The following is a 15,386-nucleotide window of genomic DNA, read 5'->3' on the forward strand; positions in this document are numbered from 1 at the left end:
TGTAGGGAACAGGCTGGGACAGTGGAGAGGCAGGACAGCAGTAGACTCTGTCCTGTCCTCCTCCCCTCTGATGCTGGCAAGGACTGGTCTCTGCATCTTTGGTTGCCTTGTGGGTGGGGCCTACAAGTTGGGAGCGGGGACAGCTGCAACTGCAGCAAACCAGATTGGGAAAATAAATGAAAAGTGGTGCCAGGTAGAGGCCAAATAAAGGGAATTTATGGGCAAGGAGAGGTGGATTGGAACAGGAATCTAGAAGCTATGGGGAAATGGGTATAAAAAAACTGAAATGATGGTAAGGAGAAAATGGAGAAATTTTATAAAAAATAACGTGGGGAAGATGAGGATGGGGTAAGAAAGTCAGATGATGAGAAGTTGTGATGATTTTGCTTGCACTGGAAATCAGCTGCTATGCTTCATTTCCCTATGCAATAAGATGGGCTTCTTCAGATCCTCGCTGATTCTGAAGAGCAATCCTCATCATTAATGACATTTATTGAGTGCTTACTGTGTGCAGAGCACTGTACTGAGCATCTGGGAGAGTACAAAACAACTGATAAACTTGATAGACACATGTGGTAATCTAGAGGGGTAATGCAAGCCAGTGTGTGCTAAAAAAATCTGGAAAAGAAATCCACTGGCCTAGCATAAAAGGTTGAATTCAACAAAACATTCTGAATTGCTCCTCTTTGATGTCTATATTGTTGTTGGTAGTTTTATCATAATTGTACCTCTTGGAAATATCTTTTATTTTCTGAAAAATAGAAGGACACATTTTTCCCTTGTTTACTAATCAAAAAGATTACTATTTTTCTATAGTGTCTCTCTCCTGTGACTCTCTCGCCCCTTTTCTTTTCTTACTGTGATAGTGTCACTTTGTGTCTTCCCTAGAAATTATTTTACCTATTTCAAGAAGCCATGGTGATTCAGTGATAACGGAGTCAAATAAGCTGGAACTTCCTCTGATTCCCTGAATAAATGTGAGTGCAACAGTAGTTGCTTTTTAGAATTATGTATATGTATCATGCAATCCTGATGGAAATTGCATTAGAAAGAAAGTAATGTTGTAAAGTGATTTGGTTAATGGCTAGGAACTAGAATGTTTGATGGAAGTCTGGCACAGAACAAGCCTTTCTTGCTCAAAGTGTTTTTTTTCCTCTTTGATAGGGGGTGGGTTGATTGTAATGTCTACCCATATGAGTACTTCCTTTAGAAAGGTAATGAACATTTGAAAAAATATATTATGCATACCAATGCACACACATGTATATGTGTGTATAAAAATACTCTATACTTACATAATGAGGGATATTTATTATACAAAGAGGGATAGATAAGTATAATGTAACTGTCCATTTATAATTTTTTCAAACTCCCAAAGAGAGATATTTAAATAAATTCTGTCCATTTTCAAAGGTGTTTGCTAGTGCTGTGCCTTCACCTAAGTTGCTTTGTTCTTGAGTATTTAACCTCTGCATTTGTTTTTTCCTGCTTTGAATCTCTACCAGATCCAATTTATTTTGTGTCAATGGAAGGAAAAACTAGTAACACAAAATATCAGATTCAATTATTACAATCTGGCTCAGTGTGAGCGGGAACCACGAATGATTTCCTCTCTCACCTTGAGATGATGGAGATTTGGGCATATGCTCATATTGCGTATAAAATATGTCAGAACCGATAACGAGTTTTTTTTTGTCTGAGGAAAATCTGAATATCAAATGTGTATTCTATAACATATGTTAACCATTGGACATATTTTTCATCAGAGAAAAAGGAGACTCTGCTTTTAGAATTTGCAGGGTTCTAGAGCTTGTACAAAAATCAAAAAACAGACATACACAGATAATCCAGCAATTAATACAGTGCTCTGCACTCAGGTGCTCAGTAAATTTCCTTTTCAAACCCCCAAGTGATCATATATTTATATACATGTAATTTGTTGGCAGTTGACATTTTTCCTTCAAAACATCCGTGTAGGAAAAAGTGCTGAATTTCCTTTTCTTCTCTCAAAAACTACCTCAATAACTAAAAGAAACAACTCTATTGAATATTGATACATACTACTGCAATGCTGACAGTAAAGTGCTGCTCTCTGAAAGGAACCATAATGTGTTAAGCAAATGCATACAACAGCCTCTAGCTATGGAGCAAAAATACCATTTTGTTTGTAATAATAGAAATTACATTTTAATCAATACATTTTTTGCTATTAATACTTTTTTCATCTAAAGAGGCCTTAATAATAGGCTAGATGAATCATCTACTTTAGAAAGTAATTCAAAATACAAATGGTTTGAGTCTTTGCAATGCAGATTAACTACTTGCAAACTATTAACTATTAGTATGCTCTCCTATTTTTCAGGTATCTATGATTTTATATTGCTTTAGTATTATGTTATACTATTTCTGTTTCCATGCCTCATTTTCACTAGAGATTTAGCCTGAGACATTTGTTTTGTGCAATTTCCCTATTATATTGTTTTGTGCATACCATACAAGGCCAGGAATTTATTGACAAAAATGTAAAATGCCAAAATCAGATTGTAATATTTTTGGTAAATTCGGGGAGTAATATGCGTTAGAACCTTCACCTTGTTGGCATGTTCACTCTGATGGAATCTGCCACTGGGAATGACAGATGGGCTTTGGACCTGAGACTTTAGGGATTAAAGCTTTTACCAAGAAATTGATTATAGTGCTATTGGATTTCAAGGTCACACTTGCAGTCCCTGTGGTATTTGCACACTCTCATCCCTGCCCCTCATATTCCCTCCTGGGTCCAGAGTGCAGTGAAAAGGTAGTTGTGTAAGTGTGTGGTACACTGCCAAGTGGAGGCAAAAATTATTTTACATGCAAGGTCCAATTCCAGTTAGTGGAACAGCAGCATGGTGCCAATGAACCAGTAGGCAGTTGCCTTGGTAGCTGCTGCAGTTTACAACCAACTTAGCCAGATATTTTTCAAGATTCCTGCTGGACCTAACTACCTTGAGTATGTCTGTAGTTCGTTCTTTGATGAAAAAAACGCTCACAACTAATGTTTTAGCCCTAACAGGAAATATCAGGATGAGAGCATGGATTTTCTCATTCCCAGAGAACTACTCTGTCAACTCGACCAACTGTAGGACTCGTGAAGCTATTTATAGACTACCGAGATGCCGTGTTAGAATGTGTTTATAATTTGTCAACCCTTCCATTCCAATAGGCTACATGATCTTGTAAATGCTAGAGTACATTATTTAGGAATTGCTCTGTGCCTGGGTGGTCAAGCCCCGGGTCCATGATAGTGTTGGTTCCCAGGACATGATAGGATTAATTGGGTGCCACCTTCACTGAACTGTATTGGTGTATGCCTCTGCAGACCATTGGGTGAATTGAATGACATTTTCCTGTTCTTTCTAGTACTATGATTCTAGGATAATGCAACAATTTGGTGCTTAACTTATGAAAGAAGCTGGTAAGCAAACATAAGATGCCAAAATTTTGAAGATCCTTGACACCATATTCAGAACTTGATTATTAGCAGAAATAGTTTGTGTTGGCTGGAAAACCATTCAACTACCCTTTGAAATTTCCAGCTGGACATGCCTTCGCTTTATTGAAAATAAGCTGTAATTGGTATCAAACCTTGTAAAGAAGAAGGGTGAAACGATTGCCACACTAGAAGCATTCTAATGATTCAATAAGCACTATCACTAAACATGTTTCTCCTTTTTGCAGTGTTTCCTGGAAAATGGATGACATTCATTCTCAGATATCTCAGCTATATATTTCTAGCTATACAACAGTGCTAAGTTTTACACAGGTATAAGAAATGTAAAGAGGATAGTCACAGGGAAATGTAATATATATTACATGTAATACACACACACACACATTGCAAATGGGTTTAGATATTGTATATACACACACAGAGTCAGTTCTTCATTTTTGTGTTCATTACATGTTTTTATAGAATGCCATTAGGGATTTTGGGATTGTTCTTCTGACAGTATTTGACTGTTTAACTAGAACATGATGTAACAAAAGCAATAGCTGAATGGAAGTGCATGGTGTCAGCCAAGATATGCAGGTATGAATGTTACAGCATGAAAAATGGGACTCTTACAGAATACAACCACTACATTATTAGAAAACTAATACACATGGGCTCACTTGTTCTATACACATACACACACACACACACACACACACACACACACATAAGCTCATTTCAATGCTACATTTCTACACTTCCAGCTCTGAATTAATAGTTTCTGGACTATAAGTTCCTAACTAAACAGTTGACATCCCTTCTTCGCCAAAACTGAACTTTTCCCCTAAATTTTCCCAACAAACCCATCGTCCAGACTTCTCCCTCCTATTCCAAGCTATTTTGCCTCTCCTGGACTCCCTAACATGCATCCCTTCCTAGTTGCAATGACATTATCCTCTTCACTCAAATCTCACTCTAACAACTCACCACTCTATTGGTTCTTGCACAGAGGGAAGCAGCATGGCTAACTAAATAAAAGCATGGAACTAAGAATATACTAATTCCTATTGACCTGTTGAATTAATTCCACCTCTTCCATTTGACTATTTCCACTGTCATTATCTTGTGTCTATCCCAGCATTTAGCACAGTGCTTGACCTATTGTAAGAACTTAATAAATGCCATATTTAATTATTATGCAATTATATATTCATAAGTTTTGTATTTTGTGGTTTTCATTATCGTTCTCTGAACACTTACTGTAGGCAGAGTGTTTTTCCTGGTGCTTCGGTAAATATAATGCAAACAGAAAATATGGCCCATGGATTTTGAGAATTATAACTAACTACTTATAACCTTAGTGAGAGGGTTCCATGTACTTGATTATAATTAGTCAACAATGGCTTTTTTTTCATTCCTTGAGTAAGGACTCCTCATCTGCTTGAAGATGTATTGAAAATCTTTTTCAGAAGAGAAAATCCTTTAACTAAAGCAGCTTTTTATGTGCATTTTGTTTTATAGTATTTGTTAAGTGCTTACTATATGTCAAAAATGTTCTAAGCTCTGGGGTAGATTCAAGTTAATTGGGTTGGACACAATACCTGTGCTACCTGTCTAAATTGGAGGGACAACAAGAGAAGTTAAGTGACTTGCCCAAGGTCACACAGCAAGAAATTGGCAGGGCTGGGATTAGAATGCAGGTCCTGTGACTCCAGGCCCATACTCTTTCCATTAGGCCAGTCTGCTTCTCTAGAGACCTATATTCTGGATACATTTTAAAATGAAAAGGTGAATAAAAATGAATTGTACAAACAGCTGAAGAAATTATATACAAATGTAAGTTGTTCTGGACATTTAATTCCCTCCTCCAGTCCCATGTCTCTCACCCCCAACTATCTGGCCAGCTATTTCATTAAGAAAATAAACACCATTATGTCTGAGCTCCCCAAAGTCACCCCTCCCCTTACTCCATCCCCTCTCATCTCTGCCCCTTTTCAACTTTCCCATCCCTCCCAGCAGTATCTCTATAGGAGATCTCTTTCCTTCTCTCAAGTTCCACCCCCTCCACACAGGCATGAGACCCTATTCCTTCACACCTTATAAAAAGTCTTGCCTCTCCTATCCTTAACTGCCATCTTCAACCGCTTACGCTGCAAAGGCTTCTTTCCCACAGCCTTCAAACATGCCCACATCCTTCTATCCCCCAGAAAACTCTCCCTTGACCCCCACAGCTCTCTCCAGTTATCGGCCCATCTCTGTCTTACTTACCCTTCCTCTCCAAACTCTTTGAGTGAGTCGTCTACACTCGTTGCCTCAAATTCCTCTCCTCCAACTCTCTGCTGGACTCCCTCCAATCTGGCTTCCACCCCCTTCACTCCACTGACACTGCCCTCTCAAAGGTCACCAATGACCTCCCTCTTGCGAGATCCAAAGGCTCCTACTCCATCCTGATCCTCCTTGACCTCTCAGCTGCCTTTGACACTGGGGACCATCCCCTTCTCCTTAATAAATTATCCAACCTTGGCTTCGCTGACTCCATCCTCTCCTGGTTCCCCTCTTATCTCTCTGGCCACTCAGTCTCTTTCACGGGCTCTTATTCCCCCTCCCGACCCCTAACTGTAGGGTCTCTCAAGGTTAGGTTCTTGTTTCCCTTCTATTTTCCATCTATACTCTCTCTCGGAGAACTAATTCACTCCAGTGGCTTCAACTATCATCGCTATGTGGATGAAAGCCAAATCTATATCTCCTCCCCTATTCTCTCTCCCTCCCTCCAGGCTCACATCTCCTCCTGCCTTCAGGACATCTCTACTTGGATGTCCTCCCACCTCAAACTCAACATGTCCAAGAGAGAGCTCCTTATCTTCCCTCCCAAACCCTGTCCTCTCCTGAACTTCTCCATCACCATGGATGGCACAAACCATTCTTCCTGTCTCAGAAGCACACAACCTTGGTGTCATCCTTGACTCCACTCTCTCATTCACCCCATATATCCAATCCGTCACCAAATCCTGCTGATCTCATCTTCACATCATCACTAAGATCTACCCGTTCCTCTCATCCAAACTGCTACCACGTTAGTACAGTCATTCATCCTGTCCCAACTGGACTACTGCATCAGCCTTCTTTCTGACCTCCCAACCTCCTGCCTCTCCCCACTTCAGTCCATACTTCACTCTGCTGCCAGGTTGATCTTTCTAACGAAACCTTCAGGGCATGTTACCCACCTCATTAAAAATCTCCAGTGGTTGCCTATCAAGCTCTGTATCAAACAAAATCTCTTCACTGTTGGCTTCAAAGCTCTCCATTACCTTGCCCCTTCTTACCTAACCTCCCTTATCTCCTTCTATATCCCATCCCGCACACTCCAAAGCCCTGGTGCTACCCTCACTGTGCCTCGATCTTGGCTGTCCCACTGTCGACCGCATGACCTACCTCTGGTCTGGAATGCCGTCCCTCCTCAATTCTGCCAAACATTCACTCTTACCCCCTTCAAAACCCTAACTGAATGCTCACCTCCTCCAAGAGGCCTTCCCAGACTAAACTCCCCTTTTCTTCAGCTTCCCCTACCTTCAACCTCACCTCGACTCACTCCCTTTGTTCTCCCCCCACCCCATAGCACTTATGTTTGTATATATATAATTCTATTTATTCATATTGATTCCTGTTTTCTTCTTTTAATGTCCATCTTCCCCTTCTAGACTGTAAGCCTGGGATGGGCAGGGATTGTCTCTATTGTTAAATTGTACTTTCCAAGCACTTAGTACAGTGCTTTGCACATAGGAAGTGCTCAATAAATATGACTGACTGAATGAATGAATGAATATAGCTTAATTGCTCAAGTAAATAAAGTTCATGAAATCAGATTTTTCCCTAGGCTGAGTCAGTATATGAAGGTCCCATCATTTGGGATATCTTTCAGTCTTGTGTGATATTTGGATATCCCTTGATATATTAAGCCAGTGAAAGCATCTATTCTCTTTCTACAATGATTAAACCCCAAGCTACGGAGCTCACAGGAATATTTGATAGCCAAGTTAATACTTGATTTTTTTCAAATCTGCAATTCTCCTATTCTGAAGAATATTACCGTGTCAGAGCTATTCTTTATTATATATTCTGCCCAAGAATTATTTCCTTTCCTGGGATGTTCTCTATTCTGAGCCAATGGAGTATACTAAACATCACTGTAGCCCAAATGTGGAATGTGAATTTCTATCCTGACACAGACTCTCAAACCATAAATTGTTGCTTGCTTTACATTGAAAATTCAAATGGAATAGTCGCTACTTTGTCCATTAAACTAACTCTACCAAATTCCACTAAATGTATTATTTTGATGGCCCATCATATTTTCAACACATGTGAACCTTCACCTGACCATGAAAATGCTGAGTTGAAAGAACAAGCACTTGCTAAGCAAATGTCATTAGCAGAGACTAAGGGAAATAAATGCTCAGACTTTTCAAATCTGATTTCTACACTGAAATACTCAAGGATCTGTGACCCAAAAGCCATATTTCTCCTTTCATATAACTCGGTGGAGGATTTTCACTAAAAAAGATGTGGCTAGACTGCTTTAGAATTGTAAAATTCAAGCACTGACAATCTGCCCATTGTCTTTACTGCTTTGCCATGAAATTATCATTTAACTGGACATCTCCAATTAGCCATACCTGTGCTCCTGCCAGCTTCCATAATGTTACAACACAATTAGTTGATTCTTGAAATTTTTGTAGATGCATGGGCTGTTGATTGTAAATTTGTCTCCTATTGAATGATTAGTTGCTAGTCATCTTGGCACATGTGATTTCTTCCTTTAACATGTAGCACACATTTCTAGGACAGTCCTGTTTTGTTTTTTCTTTTTACCTTGGGAAGCAAATGAATGCTACTTGTTTTGAAAGGTAATATAAGATTCCTACTATTTTTAATGAGAATCTTCTATATGAAGATGATGTGCTGGATACTTTTGAGAGAAATTCCATGCAATAAATTTGGGTTCTTTGGTTTTTCAACAAGCAAATGTCAACAGGAACTGATCCTGGCTGAACCTCAATTCTAGGGATGAATCTCAGGAGGTTTGGCATCCTGATTCAGATAAACACCCAGAAGTTCAGGGACAAAGCTGAACTTTACCCATACCTCCTCTTAATATAAAACTGCCCAGTAATTTCCAAGGAATATCGTTTCTTGTTGTGTTATTACAATTCTGCTTTAGTTTTCAGGCAGATTACAGAGGAAAGAGAAAAAGATGAATTTTAGGATGACTGGATTAGGTATGCTACCCAAACGTTTGGAGCATCAAATTGAAAAGTTAATCTCCTGTTGAACTTGTTTTTTGAGTATGACCAGGATGATTACTGTTTTATTCAAACTTTACACTCTTTGAGAGCAATTACTTTTCGCCTGTCTTAGCATGAGTTTCTGTAAAGAAGACTTGTGTAGAGGTGTGAGATTAGGAAAAGGAAATTATGATGAAGTATTTTTTAAAGATTAACAGATATACAAAGAGGAAAAAAATAATTGTAGGAAATTTATCGTAAACATAATTTATGTAAATTAATTGAATTTCATATTACCAATAAGAAGAATCAATCAATCCACTAGTATTCAGTGCTTACTGTGTGCAGATAACTGTAGTAAGCACTTGGAAGAGCGGATTCTTAAAGAGTTGGTAATCTGGTTCCCTACTCAGAAGAGTTTTACACTCTAGAAGTAGAGACAGGCATTAAAATAAATTACGGATGTGTGCATAAGTGCTATGGGGATGATGGTGGGGTGATATCCAGTGCTTAAATGACACAGTAATAATAGCTGTGGTATTTAAGGGCTTTCTCTGCACCAAATACTGTACTGAACAATAGGGTAGATACAAGATAAGGGGTCAGACACAGTCCCTGTCCCATGTGGGGATTACAGTCTAAATAGGATGGAGAACAGGTAATTAATTACCATTTTACAAATGAGAAAACCATTGCACAGAGAAGTTTAAAAGACTTGCCAAGGTCACACTCTAAGGAAGTGCCAGAACAGGGATTAGGATCCCAAGGCCACTGACTCCCAGTCCTTTGCACTTCCCATTAGACTACACTGCTTCCTGTGGTGCCTAGCTATGTTCTCTGTGCTTTCTCTCTTCCACGATCACTGAGGGAAGTATCCAAGCTGTATGTATGTACACTAAACCGATGGTAAATATGCTGTTCTACCTACCTTTGACTTGATCATGCAAATTCGACACTCCACAATTGCTCAATTAATCAATCACTGGTTTTCATTTATTACTCATATTTATTGTCACTCATATTTATTGAGCATTTACTGTATGCAGAGCTCTGCCTTAAGCACTTGAGAGAGTTCAACAAAATATAACACATACATTCCCGGCCCACAATGAATTTATAGAGTATGGGGCGAGGAAGGCATTAAGAAAAAATAATAAAATTATGAATATGTACGTAAGTGCTGTGGGGATAGTGGAGGGGTTGTGAATAAAGGGAGCATCCCAGCTTGACAAAGAATGGAGAGGATGAAAAGGAAATGAGGGCTTAGTCAGGGAAGGCCTCTTGCAAGAGATGTAACTTCAGTAAGGCTTTGAAGGTGGGGAGAGTAATTATCCTCTAGACTGTAAGCTCGTTATGGATAGGGAACTATCTGCTAATTCTGTAGTATTGTACTCTCCCAAGTGTTCTGCGTGTAGTAAGTGCTCAAATATGATTTATTGACTGGAATATGAAAAATAAGGGTGTACCAGGCCAGGGGCAGATTGTGGGTGAGAGGTAGGCGGTGAGGTAGACTAGATCGAGGTAGGTGAGTAGGTTAAAATTAGAAGCGGGAAGTGTGTGGGCTGGGTTGTAGTAGGAGAGTAGCAAAGTAAGGTAGGAGGAGATAAGGTGATTGAGTGCTTTAAAGCCTATGGTAAAGAGTTGCCCATTCACAGGTGGATGGGCAATCACTAGAGTTTCTTTAGGAGTGGAGAAACATGGGCTAAACATTTTTGTAGAAAGCTTTCCAGACAGCAGAATGAAGTAGGAACTGAAATGAGGAGAGACAGGAGGCAGGGAGGACTTCAAGGAAGCTGATAGAGTAATCAAGGAGTGTTAGGATAAGTGCTTGAATTAGCATTGTAGCAGTTTTGATGGAGAGGAAAGGGTGGATTTTAGCAATGTTGTGAAGGTTGAACCAACGGGATTTAGTGATATATTAAATTTGTGGGATGAATGAGAGAGAGGAGTCAAAGACAACACCAAGGTTATGGGCTTGCGAGATAGGAAAAATGGTGGTGCTGTCTACAGTGATGGGAATGTCAGTGGGTGGACAGGGTTTGGGTGGGAAGGTAAAGAGTTCTATTTTTGACATGTTAAGTTTGAAGTGACTGAAGAACAATTGCTCATCATCTTTATCATTATTTGATTGATTTACAACCATGGAATGAGAACTGTGCTACCCCTAAGAATAATAAATCTCCCTGCAAGGTATTTTGCAAAGATGAAAAAACATGTTAAAATGACAAACTAAGCAGACTAGGAAATTTTATCTCTTTTGTTCACTATCTGAGGAGAGCAAAGTAAAAATTTTTTAACACTTCCCCAACTGCTGTTGTTTTAAAAATACACTGCAAGAGAGAATAGGAAAAAAAATCCACAATTCTTCAATTGTCAGCATGTCAATTAAATTCATAAGCCTACGGTATTAAGTTCAGTCAGGGAGTTTTCATCTCCCCATTGAAAATCTAATCAGTGAGTTAAAACCACTGAACTTCACCAAATAAGATCACTTTCATAAATTTCATGCTAACTACAAAAAGACTGACTGGGTGTCTCTAAATTCATTTCATGATCCCATTATTTAGTCATTATAAGACCTTTTCTGGATTCCCAATACATTCATTCCAGCATGAGGATAATATTTTTCATAGATCTGAAGATTTTCCGTATTGGTTTTCCTCTAATACTCCACCTTTATCTTGGTTTCATATTCGTTATTACATTTATAGAACATGCCCTAGATCATTAATACCTATTGTGAAATTCACATTATGTGCTACATGATCTTTTGGAAATGAAATTAGCTTGAATCTAGGGATATTGCTGTTGGAAGACTTTGGTTTTACCTTCATTGTGTCTCCCTGTAAAATGGAGAGAAGACAAAGAAAAGGATGGGAAAGGTCCTAATAAATGGCATTCTAAAAATACAAAAGTTTCTATGCACTGATTCTTTATATCTTCAAAAATTTAAGTGTAGTGTCAGAAGCTGCTTTGGAAAAGTGACCCCAAAAGTTTCATAGAACTCATTATAAGTTCTCTAAAATCTTTTGTGTTAACTACTTAGATTTTAATATAGCCTTTCCCTTTCCCCTCATTCTTTTATCACACCTTTTGTTTTCACTCATGGTTTCATGGCATGAAAAATAAAATGTAAACCCATTTTATCCAGTGTTAAATGTCATCAGAGGTAAATCTTTCAGAATGTTCTCGGAAGTAAGCTAGTGTTCGACAAGTGATAGTGAAAAATGTGCCCTATAAAGAATAATATACCAACATCTTACACCAAGAAAGCCTGGCTCTGCCACTTCCTTGCTATGTGACCTTGAGCAAGTTGCTTCTCTGTGCCTCAGTTTCTTCCTCTGTAAAGTGCATATTAAATATCTGTTATCCTTCCCCCTTTGACTGTAAACCACGTGTTGGTCAAGGACTTTGATCAAATTATCTTATATCTGCCCTAGGTCTTAGTACATACACATTAAAAATACCACAATTATTGATCAATGGTGTGTACTGAGTGCTTATTTTGTGCAGAGCACTGAAATAAGTGCTTGGGAGAGTACAATTATTGCTATTTTTAAGTGTAATGCATTAATACCAGGCATATGATATTCTAACATAAAAAAGAGATGGGTCATTTTAGTAAGTCGGTAATTTCACTATTCACATGTGCCATGCTGTTTCCTAAAGGCAAGACAATCTTCTCTTTCTCATCTAGAATAATGGTATAAACTACCATCAGTGTCAGATTTATGCCTCATTCACATTAACATGGAAATTGTCAGATTGCAGAGTTTACAGGCTATAAATCAATTTCAAAATCTAGGTATAAATAAGATACGTATCATTGTCAATCACTGGTTTGTCTACATTCAATGTGCCTCCTCCTTTGGTGGTGTATTTCAGATGCAAACTGACGAGTGTTTTGACTTTGAAACATGGCAACCCAATTCAAGAATTTTGTATCTCTTAGAAACTTTAGTTCCTATTGATTATTGGAATTTTATAGTATGTTATTCCTCAAAAGAACATAAAAGCAAAAGATCAGCTCGGTTAGCACAGTGACATCAGTTTATACTTGGAGGAACTGTGAAATAGCTATCTTCCTTAATATTAAACCTAGTGCTTAAAGATGGACCATATAAAAATATTTAATTTCCTTGTACATCATTAACTCTGTTAACACATTACTGAATGCTCCCCCATTGATTTATACAATCTTTGCTTGAAGTTTTTATATTTTCTTCATGAAAAATTTCCTGAAATAATTATTTCTGTGTTTTTACCACCCCCTCTGAAAAAGCTTTTCCTTTATTGGGTGTCCTGCATCATTTTATTATGGAATCTGGCAAACAATATGGAAATGCTTCCTCTATTCACATCCTTCATGGAGATGCTGTTTTGTCCTGATGTTTAGGGCATACATAATTACCATTTTTATGAGTTTTCAACATTGTCCTTATCAAACTGTATTCTCTTTGACATTCAGTACCCTGATATCGCCACATGCCAGAAAAAGTGATCAAACTGTATGAGGTATGGTGACAAGCAGCTGTAACTCTGGAAAGAATTTACCTTTTCACTAAGTGGTTGTTTTATCCCAGAATCATTTTTTACCTAAGATGAGACTATAAGCTTCTTGGTTTGTGCCATTACATCTGCCTAAGCTCATTCTTTTAGATGTTTCTTAAGAAGAAAAAAAAAGTTATGAGCAAGCCTCTTTATTTTTCAATTTAAAGAGAAATGAAACAGACAACCTTGAAGATTTTCTCACTCGGGTGAAATAATTCTACAAACTTTCAGAGAAATGTTCAGAAATAAGACATCCAAAAACATTGCTGCCAAAATATAAGATTTTGGATGAAAATATTCAGCATACTTTGTTGTTAACTAAAATGTTAAGGAAGGATGATGTGGCATCCTTACATTTAAGTACAGAATTGCAAACCAGATGATATGAAACAATATGTTAAATTCATGTTTTATGCAACTGCCTATGCCCACTTAACAAGCTGCCTATGCCCACTTAATGTCTCTAGTAGTGCCTAGAGAAAGACTTCCAAATTGTTGTAGCAATTGTTTTAACAAGGTAAGATTTTCTAAAATATCTCAAAAGAAGACAGATGGCAGAGTGAGTGCTAATTAAACAAACCCCAACTCTTTTACCTCACAGACAAGTAACATTTACTTGTACAAGAACTCTTTTTTTTCTTCAGGTTGAAATAATGGCATAGTTTCCAATTATTGAAGTCACTGAATTACAGAATGGCTTTCAAGAATGAGAATAGCATAGGAGGAGAGAAAAAATAGTTTTCAAAGCGTACAAACTTCAAAGGTGTTCTTTTGATGAATTCTTTATTTTGGCATCTCTAAGCCTCATTTTGTGTTCTGATAATCACAATACAATTTTTCACCTAACAATTATGTTTAATTGTAAGAATACGCAACTACTCATTAGCTAAAAGAAAGATAGTAGCTGTGTCCGTAGAACAACTTGTGAACTTGCCTTGCCTGTTTTGGTTCCTGGATGGGATTAAAATGTTCTTGAATAATTATTTCCTCTGACTTTTTCCATCTCTTTGGGAAGTTTTTGGGGAAAAAAAAACAAAGAAAGCCTAATTTTGTTTCATGTCACTGACAATCTTCTTTATATAAAACCTCTCCGCCTCTCTCCCTATTGGCTAAGAGACTATATAGTATGAGTAACCAGTGTGGAGAAGCAATTTGACCTATTGGAAAGAACACAGGCCTAGAAATCAGGGGGCTTGGGGTCTAAATGCAGCTTTGCCACTTGTTTGCTGTGTGATCTTGGGCAAGTTACTTAACTTCTCTGTGCCTCAGTTCCCTCAACTGCACAATGGGGATTAAGACTGTGAGCCCTATGTGGGGTAGGGACTGTGTAGAATGTGATTATCTTGTATATCGCCCAGAGCTTAGTATAAATGCCTGGCATGTAGTAAACACGTAACATCATCAAAAAAGGAGTAATCAAACATATTGATCTTAGGCAGGCTAAGAGCATCTTAAGAAGATTGTAGAAGTTACGTGTTCTAATTAGCCTCACTTTCAAATCCATCCCAACTCCTGACTCATGCAGTTCTTCCCACTCTAGAATTCCTTCCTCTCCCAATTCCACCATTACTACAATCCTCCTCATTTTCCACTCAATTACTTCCAAGAAACCTTACTTGATTGATTTCTGACACTCCATTCTCTGTAAACCCAACAGCTGTCCTTATTGCCTAGTGGGTAAAGCACAGGTTTGGGAGTCAGCAGGCCTTGGGTTCTAATCCTGGCTCCACCACATGTCTGCTGTGTGACTTAGGCAAATCACTTCACTTCTCTGGACCTCAGTTCCCTCATCTATAAAATGGGGATTAAGACTGTGAGCCCTATGTGGGACAGAGACTGTGTCCAATTTTATTATATTGTATCTAGTCTATCTCTTAGAACAGTGTCTGGCATGTAGAAAGCACTTAAAAATACCTTATTAATGATAATTAATATACGTACTCCTCATAAGCATTAGGTCTGCCTTCCCTTCGTAAGATTTGGAATGTATTGCAGAGTGCGGTTCAGCTCTGGGATAGAGACCACACTCAGGTACTAGCCCCTTTGGAGTAGGGAGAAGACAGGCTGCAGGACCTTTCACA

At 38.3% G+C, this 15,386-nt stretch overlaps 1 protein-coding gene across 2 annotated transcripts in view; it reads left to right on the forward strand.

Moving 5' to 3' along the window:
• Window positions 1-15,386, forward strand: part of LRRC4C (leucine rich repeat containing 4C) — a 979,945-nt gene that overhangs the window by 444,665 nt on the left and 519,894 nt on the right. The window contains exon 3 of one of the 2 annotated variants that reach the window (XM_039911426.1): window positions 889-977. The exons of the other annotated variant lie outside the window; for it this stretch is intronic. The gene's annotated coding sequence lies outside the window, so the exon portion shown is untranslated. The remainder of the gene's footprint in view (window positions 1-888; window positions 978-15,386) is intronic. 2 annotated transcript variants of the gene reach the window in all.

The sequence above is a fragment of the Ornithorhynchus anatinus genome, chromosome 3 (assembly GCF_004115215.2).
Source record: "Ornithorhynchus anatinus isolate Pmale09 chromosome 3, mOrnAna1.pri.v4, whole genome shotgun sequence".
In the NCBI taxonomy this organism is placed as follows: Eukaryota; Metazoa; Chordata; class Mammalia; order Monotremata; family Ornithorhynchidae; genus Ornithorhynchus; species Ornithorhynchus anatinus.